The 25,314-nt window shown below is 51.3% G+C and overlaps 1 protein-coding gene and 1 long non-coding RNA gene across 5 annotated transcripts in view; one reads left to right on the plus strand and one right to left on the minus strand.

Moving 5' to 3' along the window:
- Positions 1-25,314, plus strand: part of Zhx2 (zinc fingers and homeoboxes 2) — an 84,762-nt gene that overhangs the window by 13,430 nt on the left and 46,018 nt on the right. The window contains exon 2 of one of the 2 annotated variants that reach the window (XM_013507918.1): positions 24,427-24,592. The exons of the other annotated variant lie outside the window; for it this stretch is intronic. The gene's annotated coding sequence lies outside the window, so the exon portion shown is untranslated. The remainder of the gene's footprint in view (positions 1-24,426; positions 24,593-25,314) is intronic. 2 annotated transcript variants of the gene reach the window in all.
- Positions 6,820-25,314, minus strand: part of LOC106147297 — a 29,621-nt gene continuing 11,126 nt past the window's right edge. For 2 of the 3 annotated variants that reach the window (XR_001232130.1, XR_001232128.1), the window contains 3 exons: positions 17,653-17,728; positions 17,357-17,549; positions 6,820-10,312 (listed from right to left, as the gene is read on the minus strand). This is a non-coding gene — a long non-coding RNA (uncharacterized LOC106147297). Of the gene's footprint in view, positions 10,313-12,927; positions 15,351-17,356; positions 17,550-17,652; positions 17,729-25,314 lie in introns of those variants that run through there. The other variant, XR_001232129.1, reaches the window with a different exon arrangement.

The following is a 25,314-nucleotide window of genomic DNA, read 5'->3' on the forward strand; positions in this document are numbered from 1 at the left end:
CAAGAAGTGGAAGATCTGGAATCTGTTTGGAGGAAGGGCCAGAAGAGCTGCAGTGGGTAGATCAGGACAAGTATAACAGCGGGTGGTGGGTTTCATGGCCCCACTGCAGGGGCCTTCCTGGCTCATGGCAAAGTAACAACTGCAACCAAGAGACCATCTTGACCCCCATGAGCAGAATGATCTTTGGCAGGGTGGTGAAAACTTGAACTCATTGAGACATTGAATCATCTCTAGAGGAACCTGCCAGAGGCCAGTCTTCATGGTGACAGCTTTTGGCTGTGACTGAAGCAAACACAAAGCCTAGCAAGAGTGAGATGGGGGGCAGCTGTGGACGCTCCCACTGTCCTGCCTAGATGAGCCCTCACCAGGGGGCGGGTGGGAGGGTTTGGGTGGCATTGGAGTTCTCGTCATCATTGCACTGGAAATAACAAAACGTGTCACTGGTGACTGTCAGCAGCGGTGGGCTGATGAGGGCGAGGGAGCAGTGTGTGTCCCCCCCAACATCATTTGACAGTATTTAGAGACGTGTTTGGCTGTCACAGTTTGGAGTGGTGATGCTGTCAGCAAACTGCTAACCCTCCCAGGCCCCATACCACAGCCCCCTTAACTAAAATTCCCCAAGCAGCCAGGTTGAAAAACCTTGACTCAGAATCCCATGACCACCCAGCATTCAGGAACAGCCACTTGCAGGCTCCATGGTCTGGGCCTCAGCCACGTGGCTGTGAGCTCTGCTGAATCTACACCAGACCCGGGTGCTCTAGCTTTAGGGGGCATTGAGGAAAAGTTGAGTACTCACATATTTGGATCAGCGCTTTGGGAGGCTGTCAGTTTGGGAAGGAAGAAAGGAAAATGCACCAAAATGCCATGAAAAGCAGTGTGTCTAAACACGGGACAACCAAGATGCCCCTCGGGGTGAGTGCAGAATCATTCTGATGCATCCACACCCTGGGGTGCTGTCTAGCCATGAAAAGAGAGGCTCGCCGCTGAGGGACACCACGGAGGGCCCGAAATGCACAGCACTGTGAGAGCAGCCGGTCTGAAAGGCGACGCGCTGCATGGCTCCCACGCCCTAACACTGTGGGGAGGGCAAGGCTGTGGCAGTGGTGAAAGGATCGGGAGTTGAAGGCAAAAGGTGAACCAGCAGAGGACCAGGGGAGTCCCAGGCAGTGAAGCTCTGCATTTGTTAAAACCCAAGAACTACACAGGCCAAGGGGAGCTCAGGAATCAGCCGTGGCTGTGGTTAGCAGTGATGCATTGGCATTGCTTCCCCCAAAGGCACCACACCCAGGCAGACGCCTGACCCAGTCCAGAAAGGACTGGAAGGGAGGAGTTCCCCAGCACCTTGCACTTGCTGCTCATTTCTCTGATGAAACTAAAACTGCACAGAAATTAAAGTCTATTAATACAGTTAAACATATGACAGAGTAAGAGTTCCGATCACTATACCAACACTTGGTTCCAAGGAGGCAGATGCATGATGTCATTTCTGTTGGAAGGAGACACCAGAACGTGGAGAAAGCATCCACCCACCAAAAGGATGGTCACTCCAGCCCAGGTAGGCAGATGTTGCAGCCTCTGCATGTGGTCCTCACTTCTGCCCTAGGAGGAAGGTCTTCTCAGTATCTTCATGCTCTAAGGCAGGGAGATGGAGACTCAGACAGGTTAAGTGGGATTTGAACCAAACCTCACTTCTTCTTCACCCACGTGGTCCAAACAGGTTGCTGGGCCTATGTACTTGACACTGTTGCTACTCCTCTGTGCTCATGCATGTGTGTGTATGTGTGTGTATAAGAGAGAAAATGTGTGTAAAACTGTGAGATGTCAGTATGTGGGAGTGAATTAGTATGAGAATGTGTGTGATAGAGTGAATGTCAGTATGGCGAGTGTGAGTGGATAGAAGGATGAAGAAACATCAAAAATGAATAGCTATGTGCCTTACAAACACATGGGTATTGCATATATAAACATATAACAGGATGCAGTGTTGCATAGACATGTATACACATGCAGGAGAAGAAAGCGAACAGGGGAGGACCTGGCAAACAGAAGAGGGATGAACAGGCTGAGGACCCGAGCTGGGGCCTGGGCCCTGGCCCAGGCAGATTCCCCCAGCAACCCACTCCCTCCTTGGCCTGGGGTCCGGGTCTCTTCCTATGGGAGTTGCCAGCTTCTGGTTTGCTTGCTGCCAGGGCTCATGATAGGACAGTGTGTGCAGTTCCCCTGCGCCCACCACCACCACCACCAGCTGTGTCCAAAGCCAGCCTTCCGCCATGGGTGGCCCTGGATACATTGTCCCACCCTGGGTGTCCCGAGGACTGCAGACTCCACAGTGGAGCATCCCCAGCCCTTCTCCAGGGCTGCTCCCCTCCACGAAAGGCCCTCAGGGGGGCAGCAGCTGTCTTGCCCTTAAATGTGGAGGGAAGCCCAGAGCCACCAGGCTGCTTTGGTTTCCCACACTGGGCCTGCCTGCAGGCTGCCTCTAGAGCAATGACAGTGAACCTTTTAGAGCCCGAGAGCCACACTCTAGCTCAAAGCCCACTTATTTATCCCAAAGTGCCAGCACTGCAATTAAAACTGAATCCTGAGGTTTTTGTTTAGAAGAAACAATGCTATATTAACATCTTTTGTCTTAAAAGAAAAACACAGTAATAACACATGTGCTATAGGCTCACACCCTGGTCTAGAGAGACATCAAGAGTCCTGGGCTCCCTGGGAGGTGCTGAACGAGCTTCCCCGAACCACCCAGCTTTCCAAGGGCCCCTGATCAGGTCCCCAGATGGTAAAACAGAAACCCCACTGCCCTGTCAGACGTTTGCAGGTCCTCTAGATGGTGACCTCCTGGAGAAGGGCAGGTGAGAGCCCGGCTCTCTCTAGCTACCATCCCAATCCAGACTAGTCGATCTTTGGATCCATCTCGGTATCTGAACCCCCAGCCTCCACTACTCACCTGAGGACACAGCTCTTGTCCCCAATCTGTGTTTGGCACCGTGCTCGACATAGAACATGTTCTCAAGAGTTGTGTAAGCTGCACTGCCCCGAATCCAGAGCAGTCCTGGCTGGCTGGAGGCCAGTGAATTCAGAGGTGTTTTCTGTCCATTCCAGAGGATTCCAGGTATATCCTCTCCTGATTCTCATGCTGTTTTCCAGTCACCACATTTGATTTCCCTCGCCCCTCTCCCCAAGGTCCTCTCCAGCGAGCTGTACTAAATTGCAATTAATGTTGACATTAGATGCCCTCTGGCTGCTCCCTGTCTATAAGGGCGCACACAGGTGGTGGCGTATTGAAAAGCCAGTAGTAATGCATCCCAGGAGAGGTGTGGGCCTTGTCAGGGCATTTGCAATTAGATTAGGTGACACTTCTGCTGGCTGAGAGAGTACTTTGGGAGGAAGGGACACCAAGGGGTGATGCCTGCTAAGGGGCAGCTGGCCTGTCTGCAGATTTACAGCACAGGAAGTTATGACCCCCAGCATAGTTGCTTTTGCATGGGTCAAGTTTTAGTGATCAATTTCTATAGCCCTTTTACTATTGGAATTCAAAAATGAATCTGGGGGGCTGGGGATTTAGCTCAGCGGCAAAAGCGCCTGCCTGGCAAGCGCAAGGTCGTGAGTTCGGTTCCCGGTACCAGAGAAAAACAAAAAAAAAAAAAACCAAAAATGAATCTGTACGTTCTCACCCGGTGGCATCTTGCTCTCCTTTTGTTGTTTCCTTATTCTCCACACTAGTGCCTGGACTCCTTTGTGTCCCAGATGTACATCAGCTATGTTCACACCAGGATACTACCCTTGCCCTAAGGGTTCCTGCATAGGAACCAGACAGTCCATAGTGTGTAGAAAATGGTCTGGTTTAGATAAGCACAGAGACAAGAAATGCTTCCAATTTGACCATCAGAACCATCTAAAAAACTCCCATGGTATCCCCAGCCCTCCCCTGCCAAGTTAGACCCTTCCCTAAGAATGAGCTTTATTAAGAGTTTCAATCAGCTCACTTGTAATTTTTTTCTCCCCTGCAATCAACGACTCATCAGCCTGTAATTCATTAGGATTCCTATTATCCTCGGTAATGGCACAGCTGGGCACTCAGTCTCTGCTGATGGCAGATGCAGGGTGGGGCCCACCCACGGTCCTGGGGTACCCTCAGAGGTGCAGGACTCGGGAGGGAACACCTCCAGACCCAAAGTCCCAAGTCCCACAGCCTGCCTCTTGTCCCTGGACTCTGCAACCGCCCAACAGGGACTTGCTGTGACTTTATTTTTAAGGCACGGTTTTTATTGAAAGGCATGACCTCTCCTCTAAGAATTCTTTGACTTCGTACTGGTTTGGTTTTTCCTGCAAAAAAATGGGGCACATAGCAAGACGTATCTCATGACTTTCTTGGGAGAGTGCAGCATGATAATGAAAATAAAAGTCTGATGCAATGACCAGGGCACAGTTGCACCTTGTTACTGGCAGCGGACTGATTCCAGGGCCCCTGCAAATAGGAAAACCCTAGGACACTCGCATCCCTGTGTAAAGTGGTGTCATATTTGCATATAACCTACGTGCATCCTCCATACACTTTAAATCACCAGCACACTACTCATAATGCCTCACAGAAATGCCATGTAAATAGTCATTATATTGTTTAGGGCATAATGGCATGAAAAAGTTCTGTACATGTTCAGTACAGATGCAATTTGTTTTTCAAACATTTCTGGTCCACACTTGGTTGAATCTATGAGTGCAGACCTGTGGATATGAATAGCCAACTGTAGTTGCCTTTTTTTGAGCACCCAGTTCTGTTATGCATTACACATACAGTATCTTGTTTAATCCCTACAGAAACAGTATGTTTTTTATTCCCCTGTTTATGCTTAAAAATACATGTTGAGCATTTACTACAAGCCAGGTCAGATATTACACAGCATTCTGAGGCTCCTGGCATGAGCAAAGCAGACAAGTTCTCTGCTGCAAAGAAGCCTGCATTCTCATTGCTGCTGCCCATTTTAGAGACAGGAATACCAAGGTCTGCTGGCATCAGATCACCAGGCTGCAGGTCTGCCTCTGAGGTCGACCCTTGCCCTGCTGCCTCCCTGGGCCTAAGCCCAGAGCCTGATGTAGACAGGGACTTACACAGGTGTCATCAGTGTGAGACCTCAGAGAGGTGGATGAACCCCACCAAGGCTCCACTCCCTCAGTGTGGGCCAGGGACAAGTGTAACATTGAGGTCCTGATGGGTCCCAGGCACTTAGGGCAGGGGAAGGTGCTGTAGGAACTGGGTGTCAGCACGAACCCTTCCTCGAACTCTGACGCACCAGCAGGCCCGGAAGTCTTGGGAGCCACTGCCCCTGGTGCTGGGTATAGGAGCCACTTCTTGACCCCGAGAGGCAGGACTGCAGAGTGGTTTTGAACTCTGGTTAAATTCCAGCTGCCTATGGGCTCGTTATGTCACTAGCCTCACTGCGCTCCGAGTGTCACCTCTGCAGTGGGGAGGACAGACGTCCCCGCCTCACAGGGCTGTGATGAGGTTGAAATGATCTTGGGGTGACAGTAACCACCGTGGCGATGCAGTCCGACAGCACAGCACTTCTTCCCCCAAGAGCTTGACAGAACCCTGCGATTCCGAGACGGCACTGATGACTGCGTTTCTTGGGCTGAAAATTAAGTCTAATTATTTCTGGAAAACATTGTAACCAGTTATTTGGTTTTGGATTATCCCTTGCAGCCTGGGAGGTTTTTGTTTTGTCTGTCAGTTTTGTTTTTTTAATGTGGCATTTGGAAACTGAATGGAGCAATTTCATTTCCATTTACTGGAGTAGATTGTCCGGAGCAGGGACACACATAACAGCCTCACACAGGACAGGACTTTCTTGTTTTCCTGACAAAGAACAGAGAGGTCTCATTTCCTCACTGGTCTGTGGCAAAGCCTCTTGCCTCTCGCCCCCTCAGCTCTGTGTGACCAAGTGACTGGAAGAGGGGCTAAGAAGGTGACCATCCCCACACAGGACAAACCCCACCCAGTCGGACAGGACAGACATGGCGGCCCGTGTCACTGGAGCGCCGCGTTTGAGCTTAGATCCCTCAGGCAGTGTTGCACAACCTGGAAATCAAATTCTCCGGAGAAATCCTGGCGGACACGGTCAAGTGAAGGAAGGTTTTGGGAGCCTGAGAGGAAGACAGCAAGGTGCATGCCCGCCTCAGCCCCACTAGGAAAATGAGCTTCAGCCACCTTGGATCCTCATGTGTATGCCTCACTTTCCAGGGCTTTCACTACACACTTTATTTATCTCACAGAGGTGAAATGACTCACCCAAGAGCACACAGCTCTGAAGCTCTCAACTGAGATCTTCTTCATTGCAAAGTTCAAATCATTCTGATAAACCACCAAGAAAAAATGGGGGCAAGAAAACAGTTTTTTTAAATCTCAGAGAAAGTTGGAGAGGATGGTAGTCTTGGAGATGGCAGTGTGCCCATCAGTGAAAAATGACTGTTCACCCTGAGGACGACGATGTTACTAACTCTTCACATTCAGAAAGTATCCAAGAGCTGCATTTCAGATCCTTATTCAGCTGGTTGTTTTTTTTTTTTTTTTAATGAGAAAAGGAACTGGGCATGCTGACACATGCCTGTAATGCCAGCATTTGGGGAGGCTGAGGCAGGAGGACTGCGAGTTCATCCCCAGCCTGGCCAACTTAATGACTTAGTGAGACACTGTCTCAAAATAAAACATAAAAAATGGTCAGGTTGTAGCTCAGTGAAAAGGTTCTGGGTTCAAACTCTAGTACAAGGAAAGGAGGGAGGAAAAGAGGGAGGCAAGGAGAGAGGGAAGGAAAGAAGGAAGGAAGGAAGAAAAGAAGGGAAGGAGAGAGGGAAAGGAGTGAAGCTTTCCGGGGTGAATTCCCATGGTCAGAGGCACAACTAAGCCCGGTCTATCTGCTTCTGATTTCCTCTCCCACCGTCATCCACCACACACTCCCCACTGTAAGATTTTTTTGCTTCAAGTTCATATAGCCGTAAGAGACCTCAGTGGGCCCCACAGGAAAATAACAGCAGCCAGTGCCGGTAGGTGCTGTGTGCCCAGCATGGTCCTAACATTCACCTGCGTTAACCGCAGAGCTCCGCAGTAAGCCTGGGAGGTGGACTCGTGACTGCAATCGTTTTATGGGTAAGGAGACTGAGGCACAGAGCGGCCTAACCATCTGCCGCGGTCGCCTCACCAGAGAGTGACCAGCCTTCATGCACTCCCAAGCAGGCAGCCCCCGAGTCCACTCTCCTTGCTGGGCCTTGGGCCCCTGCCTGTCCCAGGTCACCAGAACCGGCCCCTGGCCTTGCCTGTGCAGTTGCAGTGCCGTCTTCACCGACTCATCCAGTACTCCCCGCTGGATGCTCTCATGATGCTACAGATCCGGTGTCCAGGGTCGGGGTGCAGTCAGCAGCCTCTGACCCAGCCGTGCTCGCCCCCTTCCTCATCCTTCTCTCTGCCTGCGGGAGCACACCCTCACCTTTCCTCCGTGCTCCTGTTCAGGGAGAGCGAGGGTTTCGCCGCCGACACCCAGAGCCTATTGAGCCCTGAGTAGGTGCTCAAAACATGTCTATACACCATCTTGTCTTTCCACCTCAAGCCAAACAGGGATGGCTGGCAGCTGCACAGAGAGACACTTTCTAAATCACAAGCCCTTTGAGACTGGAGGGAAAGGTGTATCTGTTTATAGCCTTGCTCAGAAACACCCCCTCAAGGTCTTTACCACAGAGAGACACTGTCATGGTGTTCTGTTGTGTGTGTAGTACCTGGGTCTGAGGGCAGTGTCCTAGCTCCTCCTGGCCCAGTTCCACACTCATACCTCCCACCCCCTGGCCAATCTTCTGATGTGTGCGGAACAGCAATGTATCTCAAGTAGGAGACAAGTAACTCTGAGAGGTTGCACCTGAGGTGGGAATTATGCAGGCAGCTGAATGTGGATCAGAGAGAAAAGACAAAAATAAAGCGGTGTTAGTGAATGCACGCGCACCCATCGGGCCGGGTGGCAGCTGCATGGGCCAGGTGTGTGGCAAGGTAGGCTGTGTGCAGAGCCCAGTGGAAACCAACGTGAGGTCAAGGTTGGCCTTTTGGGAAAATGTGAACGGAAAAACAAACTGCACACGCTTATTCTGACTCTTAGCAGAGATTGTGAGTTTCTGTAGCCTTTGGTGTGTCATGCTTGTCCCTTTGTGACACAGCCAGCAGCACCACCTGAAAGAGTTGCAGGAGAGGGAGGAGGAGGATGGAAGCCAATTTCTTCATAGACTTGTACTTCTCACACCCGTTCCAACTTCTGAGTGCCAGTGCCATGCAAAATGTGCTGGTCCTTTGTTTTGTCCTAGTGTGGGATTTAAGATGGTTCTGGCTTTTTGGTTTTTGCAGAACTGAGGATTGAACCCAGAGCTTTTGCTCTGATCTACATGGCTGGCCCTGTTCATTTTTTTTAAGACAGTGCCTTGCAAAGTTGTTCAGGCGGGGCTTGACCTTTCCATCCTCCTGCCTTCGCCTCCCAAGGAGCTGGGACGACAGGTGTGCACCACACTGACAGTTGTGCACCACTGTGCCTGATTTAAGATGGTTCTTTACAAAAGCTCATCAGTTGGAGCTGGTGGCTGTCAGTGTGGGCCCGGGGCTAATTATGTCATTCTGCCTCTTTGGGGGCACCCGTCTGACTCGTTTCTGTGCCTTCACCACGTCTGCAGGGCCCAGCACAGTTAGCCCACTGCACATGCTGGTTCAGTCCCATTCCCCTGGACGGGGACCCAACAGCCACCTGGCCTGTCCCAGCTACATGTGATTCCATGGAGACTTGGATTTATAGCTAACGGTGTGTGGTACTTGCTGACTACTCTCGCTCCTCCACAAAGCGATTGGCAGGCAAGCCTGCGCTTGCAAGGAAGGTTCAGACTCCACCTGCAGAGCCCAGGCGTCTGCATGGTAGAGAGTGCAGTTGCTGGCTGAGAAGTTCCCCGAATGGGCTGCGGCTGCTCCGCTGCCATGCAGCTTCCCACATGCGCTCTTTGTCGTCTTGGGTGACACAGGCGGTGTTGTTTACTTTCATACTTTGTGTTCTGAGGAGTGAGAAGAAAATGTAACTGGCTGTCAAACCTAGGTCTTCGTGGGTATTGCTGTTTTTTAGAGAGACGCTGCAGCTCACTGGGTGGCTTCGTGAACTCCTAAGCAGAGCAGCCAGGGTCCCTGTCTAGGGCAGCTCATGATGCGGCAGTGCCGATGATCAAGTTGGAGAGCCGTGCTAGAATGTGCAACTTCTTAAAAACCACTCTGCATATGGCCCATCTGCCCCACCCTACTTTTGGGAAGTGGAAGAAAATGTCAGTGTATGTCCAGATCACTTGGGGGGTGTCCTAAAAATGCAGACCCCACCACTCTCCCCAAGAGCGTCTGCTCAGTGGGTGTGAAGAGAGGCCTAGGAATCTGTACTTTAATAAGTTTCCCCACTGGGTTTGTGGGGAAAAGCCCTAGACCTTTACCTCAAAGCCTTGTTTCTGAATGTGCTTCTGAACTAAAATGGTCTTGCTGCGGCACAAAATGTTCTCTTTCATTTCTCCCCAGTGATCTATGCTGCTCTCAGGGAGTAAAATCTCATAAAAAGTAATTTAATTGTTGAGCGATGCTTCCTCCACAAACACCCTGTGCATGCAGATGCAGGGCTGCTTCGTGCGCGGATTTCTCAGCTTCAGTACTGTTGGGTGCGGGCGGGCTGGCTGCTTGCTGCTGGGTTCTCCTTGTGTTGTGGGACGTAGAGCAGGGTCCTGGCATCTGCCCACTGAACACCGGTAGACCCATACAGCCCCCTTGTGATAACCACAGGTGTCTCCTGATAGTGCCACATGACCCCTGAAGGACAAAGGCACCAGCATTGAGAGCTGCCAGGCTAAGTTAGTCACTTTCTTCCCTTTTGAAAAACCTTCCCAGAACAGCTGGACACAGAGGGTTGCAATAAGAAGAATCTGTTTACCTTCCACTCCTGGCATTAAGTTACCAAAAACTCAGATTCCTAAATGCAAAAATGCGCCCCAGCAGAAATAATGCATAGCTCCATGGCCCTTGGGTTTGTGTTCTGCCTGTCTAGGAGCCCCGGGCCCACACTATGTGAAGAAAACGTTTTATGAGAAAGCAGAGCAGAATGCACAGCCTGCAGCCTGGCACAGACCCCCTGTGGCTAAGCTGCAAACCCAAGGTCTCCATGGACTCCCACGTGGCCGGGACAGGTGGGGGGCTGGGAGTCCCCTTCTAGAAGGATTCAGCTGAGCAAAGACGTATGGTGGGCTCAGTCTGCGCTGGGTGCTGCAGGACCTGTGAAGACAGAAATGAATGACAGTGAGTCCTTTCCCTCGAGGGGCTTGGAGCTACTGGAGGAGCAGACAAGCACCCCGAAAGAAGCACCCAGGCATGGCTTGCTACACTGTCTCAGTGCAAACCCTGTTCCCATCAGAGCAGCTGTGCAACTTAGGACACACGTGACATGGGGCTCGGAGCAGTGGCTGGCTCTTAGAAGAGGTGTGTTAGGAAGCCAGAGATGAAGAGCAGGCTTTAGAGTCATGACCCGTGGGTTCAAATCCCACCTCTGACTCTTCTGGCTTGGTCACTCAGTGTAGTCTCTGTGAGCCTGAAGCCCTTCATCCACAAAGCAGGATGGTCCCAGTACTCACTCCACCCCTGATGGTGAGTATAGAGTGAGGTGAGCCTGGACATGTCTGGTGCAGCTGACAGTAACAAGTACTGAGTCACTGTAAGTTATGATTATTGCAGTTTTAAGTGGATTTATACCAATCAAGCCCTGAGAGACCAGCAGTCCTTTTCTTTCAAGTAAAAAAGGAGAAAATGATGGGCCCATATAGCTGTATCTTCAGGTCAGGCCCCTCGCTACACAGATACAGAAATGGGAAGCTGGATTTCCAAGGCCGCCTACAGGGCCACAGAGTCTACTCCAGGAGGACGCCTCACATGGGGCATCTGTCCCCACCTCCAGCCAGGGTCCACTCCTGAGGCCAGGACACTTGCAGGCTGGGTGACTGCTTCTCCTGGCCCGCATAATCATCGGATGCTGCTGTGGCTTCTGCAGGGCGTGTTCCCCAAAGCTCCCACAGTGCTACTCTGTCCTCAGGGGCCCGAGAGGACTTCTGCGACCTGGGCCCTGCAGGGCGGGTGCTCCTCCCCTGCCCCGGCTTCCTGTCCCACCTGTGATCTCTCCCTCTCACACTCACTGCACCCCGTGAGGCTGCCCACCATAGTGGGCCTCACCAGAGCCCGGAGAATGTGGCGCAGGGCCGAGCACTGCCAGAGCTGTGTGCTACGTGAACATCTCCTCACAAAGTCCCCTGGCCTTGATTCTCAGGGTTCCTCTCACAGAGCTCCACTCTCAGGCAAGGGCCTTTAGTCATTCTGTCCTAAAAATTAAGCTTTTATCAGCTGTTCTTTGTGTGCCACTAGATAAAGAAATGTCGAGCCTAACCTGGACCTTTAATGAATTTAAAATCTAACTGACTTTCTGTGATTGTGCATGTCTAATATAGGTGCCACATCCTAGACTGGGCTTCCATCTTAGCTGGAAGGCACTGGGGAGAAAACAGGCCCTTTGCACTGGGATGGAGGGAGAAGGGCAGTGTGCCAGGAAAAGAGAAGCTCCAGCCGCCAGATGAAGGAGACGGAGGCCAGGAGTGTGCAGCGCCCACAGCCAGCCTGCTGAGTCTGGCCTTCAGTCTGTAGAGGTCCACAGCAGGCTTTGGAAAGGGGGCGGCGGGCTGTCCTGTTGTTTCCCGATGTGGCTTTCCTCCTCCTCCTCCTCCTCCTCCTCCTATTCCTGCTCCTCTTTATCACCCTCATGAAGGTGAGGCCAGTGCTGGATATCGGAAGGATGGAAGTACAAGGGAAGACAGCAAATGGGAACGGGAGGGGCTGGTGCTTTACTACCCTGGGAAGAGGGAGGGAAGGAACTGGGTAACACTGGTGGGCAGCCCTTAGGGGAAATGGAGTACGCACTTCTCTCTATTCTTCCCACTAAGACACCTAAAAACCTTGAACATTACACACAAATGTAAAACTCTTCAAGGTGGAGAGGTAAAGGCAGACTGACTAGGGGCCTCACAGCCCAAGGAATGATATGGTAGTAAGTTTAAGGGGTTTGGGGGGATTTTTGTGCTTTGTCTTGTTTTGTCTCATGCAGCTCAGACTAGGTGTTGAAGAAGCCATCCACCAAAAGGCCAGTGGGCACAGACCAAAAAAGCCCCCCCAAAAAAGTGTTCTCTGTCCCTAGAAGGAGAAAGTTTTATACAAGACAGAAAATTTGTCAACAGTAACCACCTGCTCCAAAGCCCACAGAAAAAAATATGTCCCAGCCCCTGCTCCTATCAGCGAAGGCCAGGTGGGAGTCTCCCTCCACCCTCACTGGGGTGCAGCAAGCTCCCATCCACCTGCCTTCCCTCTGCCAGGGTGGGGCAAGAAGTCCAGGTAGGGAGAGAGAGGAGACTTCTGCCACAACACCAGTGGTGACCTGGCCATAGCCACCTCCCTGGAGTCTGCGGGAGCAGGGCCAGGCCCCTCACTCACCCAGCCGGGAGCTATGATGGGCGCCCTGTACACAGCAGAGCCGGGCTGCTCCCTGAGTGTCAGTGGGAGCCAAAGAGGGCCGCTTGGGGCGGGGGTGGGAGGCACACTCCCTCCCGTGTCAGAGCAGGGCCAGAGAGGCCGGGACAGATGGTTTTACTGAGACCCAAGTCTCAAAACCAGGTTTCGATTTTAAAGATCACTCATGTCAATATCTGGTAATCTGAGCAAATACTTTGAAGATAACAATATGCAATATAATAACCCTTGTTAATTTCCTATCATCTTATTTTAAAATTATGTATTGTTTTTATTTTTTATTCTCTTTAAAATAAAATATCTGAAAAAGAAAATGCACCTAAAAATAATATGATGAAATAAAAGATATAAAAAGGACATGTAAAAAGGGTAACACTAAAATGATGGGGAAGTTACAATTGTCTGGTAAATGTTATGAAGGAACCATCTGAAAAACACTTCAGGGAGCACCTGCGGATAGAATTCAAACAAATGAAACATAGTCTCAGCAAAGATATAGGAGAAATAAAGAACCACATGGAAATTTTAGAACTGAAAAATAACTGAAATTAAAAACTCACAGGATGAGCTGAATAGCAGAATACATGGGAAAGAGAAAAGAATCAGTGAATTTGAAAATAAGAACACAGTCAGGCATGGTGGCACACACCTATAATCCCAGCACTTGGGAGACTGAGGCAGGAGAATCACTGAGAGTTCGAGGCCAGCCTGGGCCCCAGTGACTCCAAGGCCAAGGCCATGCTGAACTATGTAGTGTGACCCTATGTAGTTAAAAAAAAAAGAACAATCAAAAATACAATCTGAAAAACAGAAAGAAAATAGAAATACAGCAGGAGAAATAAAATGAACAGAACCTCAGGAAACTGTAGGACTGTAACAAAAGATGTTACAGTCATATCATCAAAAGTCTAGACAGCAAAGAGAAAGACAACAGAATTTAAAAACTACCCAAAGAAATACAGGAGTACTTTCTTCTGCGGAAGCTATGTTCCAAGACCTCTGTTGAATGCCTGAATCCATGGATAATTCTGAACCCTGTCTGCATGCGTTACAACATCATGATGGGCAATCTGGTAACCATGACAACCACTAAATGACTAACAGAAGGGTAGCATATACAGTGTGGATATGCTAGTCAAAGGGAGAGTTCATGACCTAGGCAGAGTAGAACAGAATGGTACAAAATTTTATCACACTATTCAGAACAACATATAATTGAAAATTTATTAATTACTTCTAGAATCTTTCATTTAATATTTTTAAATCATAGTTGACCATGGATAACTAAAACATGTAAAACAAAGGCAATCTACCATAGTGGCTTAAAAATTCGCACATTTGACATAAATCTACAGATTCAAGAAACTGGATGAGCCCCCAAACAGAATGAATATAGAGAAACCCGTAAAAAGGCATATTGTATTCAAATGTCTGAAACTCCTGACATTTACTCACAGAAATAAGGGGAAACTCCTGCCCTTACTCAGAGAAACAACACCTGCCTCACAGGAGAAACAGAACGTATGCAGCAGATTCTCACCAGAAGCCATGAAGATCGGAAGGAAACGGCACAGCACTTTTAGAAGGCCTGTCACCAGGGCCCTATATCCATCAAAAATATGTACTATGCAAGAGGAAAGGAAAATCAAGGTAGTCACAGGTGAAAAAAAGTTCAGGGATGTTTGGGCTAGTAGATGTACCCTAAAATAATGGCTAAAGGGAGCTCTTGAAACAAAATGATAAAAGAAGGAATTTTGGAACGTCAGAAACGGCACAAAACTGTTTGCTACTTTGCTGCCCATTTTGAAGGAAAAGAACAGAAAATGAAGCAGAGGATGAGAATTTCAAAAAAGGCAAATTGTCTGACTCTCACCAAGATTATGAGAAGAAAGAAGGGGGATGACTTAGTTTCTGCCCAGGATGGATAAATGGCCTGGGAAACTGATGCGATGACTCAGTCTGCGGTTGATAGACTCAGCGCCTTGTCATTTGAGTTCAAAGAATGAAGTCATTGGAGCTGGAATAGAAATGTAAGGCCAGGGAGCTTCCTTCCTTCTTTATGTTAGCCTGGAATTCTGCAGCTTGTCTTACAGACTTAAAACACAGTTTTAATTACCTTATTTATACCATGCATTTCCTGCAAGAACTGAGCTTTGGTTACAGAATGAGTGGGAAAGTTTGGAAAAGTAAGGCTGGCTCAAAATGTAGCTGTCTAAAGCCAGTTTTCACAATGGTCAAAAGGCTGAAACAGAGTTAACTCCAGCAAGTTTTTGTTGTTTCTGGAGCGATAGGAATGAAATTCATATAGGCAAGTGCTCTACTATTGAGTTACAGTCCCAGCCCAAAAATTATTTTTTGAAATGAAAACTTGCTATAGGAATTGTATTGAGATTACTGGTTAAACAAAGCTGCATAAAAAGGCTGAGAAAAACAGCTGAAGGAGTTTACAGCCCAAAGGTCTGTGTCATTTACAGTAAAGTATGACACAGAATCGATGAAAAGTTGAAGACAACCCAAGAGTGCACCAGCAGAGTTCATTAAGACGGTGAAAGCTGTTCCAAAGGAGGATCGGCCCCTTCCCATGAGGAGGTCTGTGTGTTAGTCGAGAGCCCAGCTGTGACGCATGGCTGGGTGAATGGAGCATAGCCCTGGGGTGCATCCAGTGCCTGGCTTTGGTGGAGAGCACGCTTCGAGTGCAGGGAGTTGTGTGCATGCGCAGTTCAGGCAGAGCAGCACTAGAAGCGTCCATCTGAGGAGGGGAGCAGAGAAGCAGAGACAGGGCAATACCTTTACTTTAAATGTTTCTATCATTCAAATTTCATAAAAATCACATGCTGCCTATGTAATTAAATTTTTTTTTTTTTTTTTTTTTGCGGAACTAGGGATCAAACTCACAACCTTGTGCTTGCCAGGCAGGCGTTTATGCCACTGAGCTATATCCCCAGCCCTAATTAAAAATTTTAAATGATTTCTATTCAAGGGGGACAAAAAGCTCAAAGGTCTGTCGCATCCTAGTGGCTGGTTCTTGACTTGCGGAAATCCCTGTGAGTGCTCCCGGGATGGAAACATTAGACAGCTACAGGAAGGTGCCCTAGCTGCTTGACATCCTCACTGCCTGGCCTCTGGCCAGCTTGACGTCCCTGATCCCCAGGTTCTTGAATGCTTAGCCAGCTTGAGAGAAGCCACAGAGGACTGTCCCGGTACTGCGGCAGCAGCGGTACAGAGTCCAGCACCAGGCCACAACGAGTGTTGAAGTGTGTTGGTCTGTTTTGTTTTGTTTTCGTTCTTTTAAAAATAAGAACCAAATTGGTTCTAATGTCTTTTGCTGTTTCCCAAATGTGTAAACTCCAGACAGGCTAAGGGTTCACCTTGGATACCGCAGTAGGACAGGTGGCAAGACACAGAAGAGCTGCTTCCATCCCGGCCCTGCTCTGCATTTGGCTCCCAGAGGGCCGCAGGCGCTGCGTAGGTGACACTGGATGACAGTGTCCTGTGCATTCCACAGGCTGCTGTGGACCCGTGACCAGGAGCGAGGGAGCACTGTCAACTAGATGGTGCCACCCTCAGGGAAACCCAGTTATCACTGTCTTCCTTTTAGTTTGAGCCCTCAGAGAAGGCGTACATTCCCCACCCCACCAGCATCCCTGCATCCTGGGCCTTGGGTCTGAAATCAATTTTCAGAGCACCAGCAACTGCAGGCCAGGGAAGCCATCCTCGAACCTTCCAAAAGTGCGGGGGCTCGTGTGTCGTTTTCAGAAGTGTGTGTCTGTCTGCACTCCAAGCCAGGCCTCCCTGCCTCAGTGGGCCACTAAGAACCTGCCTGCGTCTGAGAGCCAGAGGGTTCATCCTCTTTCCAAGTTGACTTTGTGATTTCCTCTCTTCCATAGCACCTCTTCATTCTAACTTGTTCTTTAATTTAAAACTGTCCTCTGGATTCCACAAATCTGTGGCTCTGAGCCAATGGCCGTTAGGGCTCACCTGGTGGCTTAAATAAAATTTATCTGATTTGGGCTCAGTAACCAAGAGGAGTTAGGTTTGTTGTAATGGACAATTTTAGGAATACTCAGGGTAGTAAATTTGTAGATTTTTGTCTACCTGGAAGCAAGCCCCTGTTCATTCACACCATGAGGAGGGTAACCTCCTCCTCCTCACCTCTCCCCAGCCTGCTCTTCCTCTTGGTTTCCATTAACTCAAGGCAGAGGCGTGGGAGGAGCACTGTATGACACCCACTCCACTCCTGCATTCCCAGCAGCTCCCAGAGATGTAGCCGGCTCCTTCCAGCCCTGAGTGTCACTGCCTCGCCTGGGGCCTCACCCTCCACCCCTGGCCCTTATCCAGCAGTGCTACTTCCTGCTTCCCTCCATCCTTGGACCAGGGTGACCTCACGAGCCCAGCCTCTTCTTGCCTGGACCTTCCCTGCCTTCGCACATTGCCCTGGGAGCCTAGGTTGCCCCACCTCATCCCAAGGTCCAGCCCTCTCCCCAAGGGTGCATCCCAACTTGTTCACCATCATTCCCCTAAGCACAGCAGCGCCCCAGCCTCTGCTGTTGGTTGTCTACCCAGATATCCCCCTTCCCTTCTGGTCCTCAGTCAACCTCTACCTGCCCCTCAGAGCCCCTCACGAATCCCCTGCTTGGGGAAACACATCCAAGGGGGGCACATCAGAACCAGGCAAAAGACCGCAGGGGGCCAGCAGTGGTCATGCAGATTCTCTTCGGATCAGCACCCTCCCGAGAACGTAAGGGCCTGCCTTACCTGGCTGTCCTGGAAGAGGGTGCAGAAGTTGAAGGGTAAGGGAGCTGGCCGGCCTTGTGGAGATTCAGTCTGTCTGGTGGGGGTCACATGTTCAGCAGCTCTTCACAGCTCCTCAGTGCACTGTGAAAGTGGGTAGGCAAGGCGGACCCCGTGGTTCGTGGGCCCAGTGCAAAATGAAAAGGCAGGGCCTCAGCTGGAAGGCAGAGAAATACTGTTCTTTATTCTGCCGCCTCCACCTGTCCTAGTGTGTTTTACTTGCATGTCACACTTTACTTGCATGGCACCCAGGCACCCACCTGGGCCAGTTCCAGGCCTCTGCTGGGTGGAGAGAGCCGGGTCCCTGGCAGGAAGTGGGGATGGGCAGCCCAGAACCTAGGACACAGAAAGAGGTGAGGGTGCAGGGGGTGGGTGCGGGCAGCCATGCCACCTCTCAGTTCCTCCCTGTCCCACCATCCTACACATGGGTATACATACGCACACCCCTTACACACACAGACCTTTGCACACGTACCCCTTGCACACTGTAGCACATACACCTTACACACACACCTCTCACACACCCGTTACAACTCACCCCTTACATGTGCCCCTTACACCCTTGCACACCTTGCACACACCTTGCACACACCCCTTATACATTTGCATGTACCTTATGCACCCTGTACACACACACCCCTTGCACACACATACCCCTTGCACACATAGGCGTTCCTCCCCCTCTACTTCCCACATGAGGGTGCCCTGCGTGGGGCTGCTCCAGGAGGAGAGCCCACTCCTCTAACTGCTCTGGCTTCCTGGGGGACAAGGAGCAGCCACCACCCCATCAGAGAAGGAAACAGTGGAAAAGGGGGGCAGAGCAGTACAAGCAGGGCTGTTCCACTGCATGAAGATTCAATGAGGGTCTCCCACGTGCCAGGCTGCTTTCTCTAAGCCTGGGGACAGCTGTAATCGTGGAGGGCCCCAGTTCTGGGCCAAGAGACAGTGGAGGGACCGTGCTAGCCAAGCAGTCGTAAGTTATGCCATGCACACTGAGGGTGAGCATAGCTGGAGCCCAGACGGCAGAACCATAACCTCATCTTGAACAGCCGTGTCCCGACAGCTGATCTGGAAAGGTGGGAGGAGTTAGAGGTAAGGTTTGGGTAGGCTTCGGCTGGGGGTGGAGAGCCACTCCTGGAAGGCACCAGGAAGGACAGATAGCCTCGCAGAGCTGCCTGCTGGGAACCCTGCCGAGGTTCTGGGGCCAGACAAGAACAGGAGAAGGGCTTCCCAGGTCTGCCTGAAAGCTCTTCCCGCAGTTTTGCAAATAGGTTCCTAAGGGTAGGGCTGAGCTGCCAGAGCCTGACCTTGGCCCTCACACAGCTGGGTGTCTTGGAACCGTTCTCTGTGCTCTTTGTGTGTATTGCTAACACCCAGGGGAGCTCAGCGCCGGAGCCAGCCCTGACCAGCAGAGACAGGCGTGCTCAGAGGGGCCGTTAGATGTGTCTCCAGACAGGAACAGGAAATGCAGTTCATTTGTCCACCAGCCCCTGCCAGGCTGGGCTCTGGCCCTGTTCAGCACGTGGGCGTGGCCCTTCAGACCAGCCTCCAGAAGCCTGAGCAGGGGCATCACGTGGGCCTCTGGGTGACAGCTGTGCCCTTGCTTGAAGACGGACATGTGAAGGAGGTGAAGAGGTGACTAAGAAACAGAATTCCCAAAAGCACAGGTCACTATTAGAGCCTAGAGATGGCACTAAGCCACACATCCAAGGAACCACCTCTTGCCCCTGTTGTGCCCAAGACTCTGCCAGGTTCCTCAGTGCCCTGTCCACTAATCAGTGGCCTTCAGCATAAGACACTGTCGCAGTTTGTTTACAGTGCAGAAACTGAGGCTCAGAGAGCTACGTGCTTTGCCACGGCCACATTTTCACTGGTTACCAATACACAGCCACCTATGACATATCAGGTCCTCCAAATACCATGGAGGGCAAAGCCAGTGCCCAGACCTTGAGGAGTTTAGGGTCTAGTGGGGACCAAGAAGTGGTAGAGACGCAGATTCCCAACAGAGCTGCTCTGTTGAGCTCTAATGCACCTACTATATAATTCACTTGTGGAAGGGGCACCATCCAGTGATTTTAAATACCTTCATGGAGTTGTGCAATCATTGCCCGAGTTTTAAGCATTTTCATCACCCCCCAAATAGCTTCAGACCCAGTGGCAGTCACTACCCACTTCCCTCTGGCACCTCCATCTCCAGCCAGTTGGAGGCAGCCACTAATCACTTTCTGTCCTGCAGGCTTCTCTGCAGATAGCTCACAAAGGTGGAATCACAGAACATGCTGTCTTTGAGGACTGGCTGACTCCACTGAGCTGTTTCTGACTTTTGTACACACCATAGCATGGAGCTCTGCTTTGTTCCTGTTTTGGCCAAAAGATTTCATCCTATCTTTAGAACACACTTGGTTTATCCAGGCACCATCAGTGGACATTTAACTTTCTGATGGTTACAGAGTGCTGCTAGAACACGCAGGTGCAGGGCTTTGCATGGCAGGGGCTCAGATTTGAATCCAGCTCCACCCTTTCCCAGAGCGTGCACCATTGCCTCCTTAGCAGCTCCTGCATCCACAAGACAGTCCTCTGGGAGCCCTCAGGCCCACCTGTGTGTGATTTGAGTGAGAGTTAGAAAGTGGGCAGCAAGTGGAAGTGACTGGCAGGGAGGATGTCCCTGAGGTCTGGGCACAGCGCAGCTGAGGGAGGTTCCCTGTGCCTGTGCCAGTCCTCACACAGCCCACAGGCAGAGAGCAAAGGCCTCTGTGCCGAGCTACACCACAGGTTCAGCAAATTTGGAAAGTCAGGAGCAGCAGCCATAGAGTTTGAATGTGCCACCTTCTGGCTCAGACAGGGTATGTCCTCAAGTGACTCTTGGGTCTTTCCTGACCCTATCACCTCCTTCCTGGGGTTGCTTTCAGGACAAAGGAAGGCTTGTGACACCGTCAAACACTGCTGGAGAGAAGGAAGTATGCACAGAGCCCAGCAAGCTCCCATCCTGTAGCCAGGGATGTAGCAATCAGGTGGTTCCTGGGGCAGGCCTTTCCTGAGCGCCACCACACGGACACAGACACTATCCTCTGGTCGTCTGTAGTGCTTCTTGCTCCTTTACCATGGAATTCAAAACATGGCTCCTCTCGCCTGTAGCCTCCCCTTGGAGCTCAGGGCACAGCTGTCCTTCATTGCATCCCAGGTCCCTAGCACAGTCCTTGGCACCGTGGAGGGCTCAGAGAGCTGCAGAAGGAGCCAGCAAGCAGCACCAGGGAGCTGCTGCTCACATCGTGCTGCCTGCTCCTGGCAGCCTTCCCTGCCAGCTTGGCAGGGCAGAGATGGCAGCTCGTACCAAGCCAGAGGAGACAGCAAAGCTCTAAAGGCACTCAAGTCTCACACGTGAGGTCACCGTCGCACAAATGGGGAAGTAGGATGGACGCAGCCGTGTGGCAGCAGCTGGAGGTGATAACATTCGCCTGCAGCCGGCAGCACCAGGGCCCGGCTGTTCCTTCCCAGCTGCCCCACAGGCCCTGCTCAGCTCTGGCCTAGTTTCAAGCTCAGGCCACGCTGGTTGGCACAGAACACTTGCCCACCCCAGTCCAAGCTCTGCGCTTCCAGCCCTCGCTTGGCATTGTTCCACGCCCAAGACTCATAACTGATCAGAATCCCAATTAAAACTCACGACAGGTTTCCTTCCCTAAAACAGTGGACTTCTGCTCACTAATGAATCTTGTGGTTAATTCAGAAACCTCCAAAAGCTCCCAGGGACGGGCTTTCTCTCTACTGCTTTGTTATCTCAGCTTTCCCATCCCATCATTGTGTTTTCTGAGGTTCAGAGCCCAGGTCTGTAACTTAGTCATTCCCGGAGAAGCTGCCCTGGGCTGGCAAGCCCCACTTTGGGATCTTCTTGCTGCATTAAGGATTTTATGCTGTTCCCAGAGGGGAACACCCACACTTCTCCTTTGCCTCCCCAAACCTATGCCTAGGCCAGCCTGCCGGGTCTGGCTCCCTGCAGCCGTGTCAGGCACCCTTGGCCCCTCTTCCCTTAGTGCCCACTCTCAATAGCAATGGCTACCCTCATCTGTCTCCAAGCAGCCATTCCAGCTCAGAATCCTGCAGGGCAGGCACTGACCAACCTGTGGGCCCTCTCATTTGCTATGGTATGATTGTGGCCCTAAAGGCCACGTGCTCAGTCCCCTGTGGTGCTGTAGACTGTGGAAGCTTTAAAAGGACAGGCATGACACATAACATGAATGCCAGCCTCCAGAGCGGCCCAGCACTCCTAAGCGTGAGTTGTTACTGAGCAAAGCCGTCCCTGTTCTCTCACTGCCACACTGTGATGGAGCCAGGCCCTCCAGACTTTCCTTCAGAGGCTTTTTCCCCAGGGATGTCTTTCCTGGGCTAGGTCAGAAAGTCCAGAGCCCGCCGTGCTGCACACAGGGCAAGCTTGTGCTAGGAAGGTGAGTCCCCTCAACTAATCCTGCAGCTGTGGCCTGCTGGCCCAGGCTCCTGCACACTCTCCCATCGTCCTGGTGCTTCACAATCCAAAGGGACAGTGTGTTCTCTTCCAACTTGGAGATTTCCCTGAGTCCTCCTAGACACTTAGGGCCAAACAGCAACTCCACTGTAAGAAGTCTGTTAGAGGTCCTGCCCTGATCATTTGAGGCTTCATCTGGAAAATCGCCTCTGGCTGCTGTTGATCTCTGGGCTTCGTGCTATAGGACGACATTGCTCCCCTCATCTCCCCGTTCTGAGTGGTGAAGAGGACACATCCAGCTCTGGGTTCTCCCAGTGTTGCACAATGTCTCAAGAGGGCAGGAAAAGCAGAGCTGGCTCCATTGTGTCTACTGACGCAGCTCATGCTTCTCTCAGTTCCTGTGGAGTCCGACTCTGTGACAGCAATGAGGAAGGCTTGTGTTTTTTCTTTTTTTTTGGTACCAGGAATTGAACTCAGAACCTCGCGCTTGCCAGGCAGGTGCTTGCTCCACTGAGCTATATCCGCGGCCCTGAGGAAGGCTTGTTGTGGTACCAGGCTCTTCTTCCCACCGTGCAGCGCTCTCTAGAAAAGTGAGGAAGAGTAGGAAGGGGAGATGCAGGCCGAGTCCCCCATGCATCCAAGGCCAGGTCCAGGTCCCAGGTCCAGGTCCCAGGTCCCAGCTGGGTGGTCTTCCTCTCCTCCTGTCCTCCTGTAGCCCGTGGGCCATGCAACCAACGCACGCTGGTCCCCAGGCCATGGCTCACCCACATCCAGGCACCTGGGGAAGGGCAGACAGGCCTCTTGCTGGGTGAGTTTCACACTGCCTGCCTTGCAGTGCAAATGGCAGGTGCTGGCTCCTCCAGCCTTTCAGAGCATCGCCTGGCTCTGCTATGAGATTACAAGTGCTTTCATCTCCGCTTTGGCCTGGTTTCCCTCCTTCCCAGCAAGACTCCAAAGACAGGCGTGAGGCAAGAACAAGGAGAGGAGGCGCATTCATACCTGTACCCCCGCTGGGCAGGGCGGCCTGGCCTGCACTTCCTCGAGCCATGTCCTTTGGAGTTGCTGCGGCCGGGAAGGGGTGTGGAGGGCTGGGTCAAGAGCGGTTGCAGGAAGTTGTACTGCATCCTGGGAACGCTCTGATCGTGCTTTCTTTGTGCCTGGCTCGTCAATGCAGTGGAGGGGCTTTGGGGCCTCGCCTTCTCTTTTTCTTTTTTTAATCTAGTGGTACACTTTTGAGGCACGAGGCTGAGAACGTAGTGTGTCTCTTGCACTCGTGTTTGCTGTGTGTGTGTGCATGTGTGTGTGCGCGAGCGCACTCGTGCACCTTCAGCCCCGCTGCTTTGTTCATAGTCCCATTTTCCCAATTCCTTCTGCCTCCAGCAGCACAGGCAGAGTTTCCTTCCCACGTTGCTCTCAGTGAAAAAAGAGGCAGTTTCTACCCTCTCCTCCATCTGGAGACCTTCCTTCCCCTACCTCTTCTGTCCTGTAGCCATTTCTGTCTGTGCTGGGAATGGGGATCCCATGTGGGCTCAAACTGGGGCCCCCAGTCACCTCCAGCCCCTCATTCTGGAGGTCCACATAGGACCCTGCAGGTTCTTTTCTCCTTTAAGGAACCACCAGATGGGCACCTTGCAGCCCTGCCAGAAGGAGGCTTCTGGGGTCTTGTCCCTGCCTATATGACCACAGCATCTACACTGTGCTCTACCACAGCACCCCAGACCCCCAGGCCCTCGCTCAGGTGAGGAGACCATGGTGAGGACACTTTCTGTCCCATGCACTATTCCACTCCGAGCCCTCCACCCTGAAGGCTGCCTCATACACAGATTTGTTAAGACAGCTCTCAGTTCTCCCCCTTCTCTTAGCGTCAGATGTGGATCCTTGGGATCTGATGAAGTTCAAGCACCCAGCCAAAGTTAGAGCTGCGTTTCCACTTGGTGACTAATGCAATGTTCTCAAGTCAGAGTTTGTGCCTTCTCTGAGGATGTATTAGTTCCCAAGCAACACCTTCAGCCATGGAAGACAAAATTTACAATTAGCCTGTCTTGCCAGAATTCCGAATGTGCTCTGATATGTCTGAATCCTAAAACAAATATAACCTAGATCCAGGAGGCACACAGGCTACCATGGTGTCTTCCTTACCCAGAGCAGACATTGATAATCAACCACAGATAGATTCTACCCAGCAAAGCCTTAGGATTCTGCTGCCCATCAGCAGATCTCACCTCCACTCTGCAGTTCTTCCTGGATTCCCCTCATTAGAAATGACCAGGGGCTGGGGATTTAGCTCAGCGGCAAAAGCACCTTCCTGGCAAGCGCAAGGTCACGAGTTCGGTTCCCGGTACCGGAGAAAAAAAAAAAAAAAAAAAAAGAAATGACCACACCTTCCTCATAACTCTCACAGCCCTCAAGACTCAGCTGCTCTCTGGCCTCATTCTGACTGTAATAACAAAGCTAATGGCTAACTAAAGTACGAGCTCTGTCCTTGCCTGAGCCAGGAACTCTTCTTGGCACATCTTATTAAACTCATTCAATCCTCACAGTCATATGAAGTAAGTATCGTCACATTCCTATTTGACAGATGTGGAAACTGAGGCATGGGAGTTACACAATTGCCGAGTCAGAGACCCGGTCCTGCCCACCGTTGTCCTTTCAGTCATTCAGCCGACACTGTGATCAGGCGCCACAGGCACCGGGCACTGCAGTGAGCCCTAAGGACTGAAGTCGGACCGGCTTGGTGTCTGGATGTAAGTTCAGGGAATAACCAGCTATCAGGGCATTTTCGGGGACAGATGGGAGAAAGACTCAGTTCAAGAATGGGCACTGAGCTGGAGACCGAGGGAGTGAGCTCATTCAGGGTTTCAAGTGAATGGAAGAGGAAAGCGGAAGGCTGGAGTCTGACTAACGTCTTGTACTCCCTGGCAGCTCCTTGTTCTTGTCCAGCCTCACTCCTCCCTCCCCAGCTCTCGCTGTTCTGCGGCAGCTCTGGGTTTGTTGAAGGAGCCACCTGGAGCGTGAGCAGGTGCCAGCAGGAGGGCTCTGCACTCACAGCCCCTCAGCCTCACCGTTCCAACAGAGCTGCCATGGCAGCAGCTCCCCTCAGCTAGACCGTGGTCTGGTCCAGACCCCAGAACCTCAGCCTCCTCTGCAAATTCAGCAGTGCTGTTTTGCTTCCCTGGAAACAAGAGCATCATTCCTAGCTTGCGAGGCCACAGGGCCTCTGCCCCCACCACAGCCACAGCATCTCACCCATCTCTTATGGCCTCCATGTGACTATTCTGTTACATCCAGACCACTTCCACTCTGGTTCTTGGCAGAGATCGTGGTTTATTTAGACTTTTGTATCTTCTCTAGACTTGGGTCAACCAAACTTTTCTGTAAAAGGACAGTTAGTCTATATTTTAAGTCATCCAGGCTGGAATATCTCTGGCACAACTCTGCTGTTGAACATGCAATAGTCATAAGCATG

The sequence above is a fragment of the Chinchilla lanigera genome, unplaced genomic scaffold, assembly GCF_000276665.1.
Source record: "Chinchilla lanigera isolate Chin_1 unplaced genomic scaffold, ChiLan1.0 scaffold00139, whole genome shotgun sequence".
In the NCBI taxonomy this organism is placed as follows: Eukaryota; Metazoa; Chordata; class Mammalia; order Rodentia; family Chinchillidae; genus Chinchilla; species Chinchilla lanigera.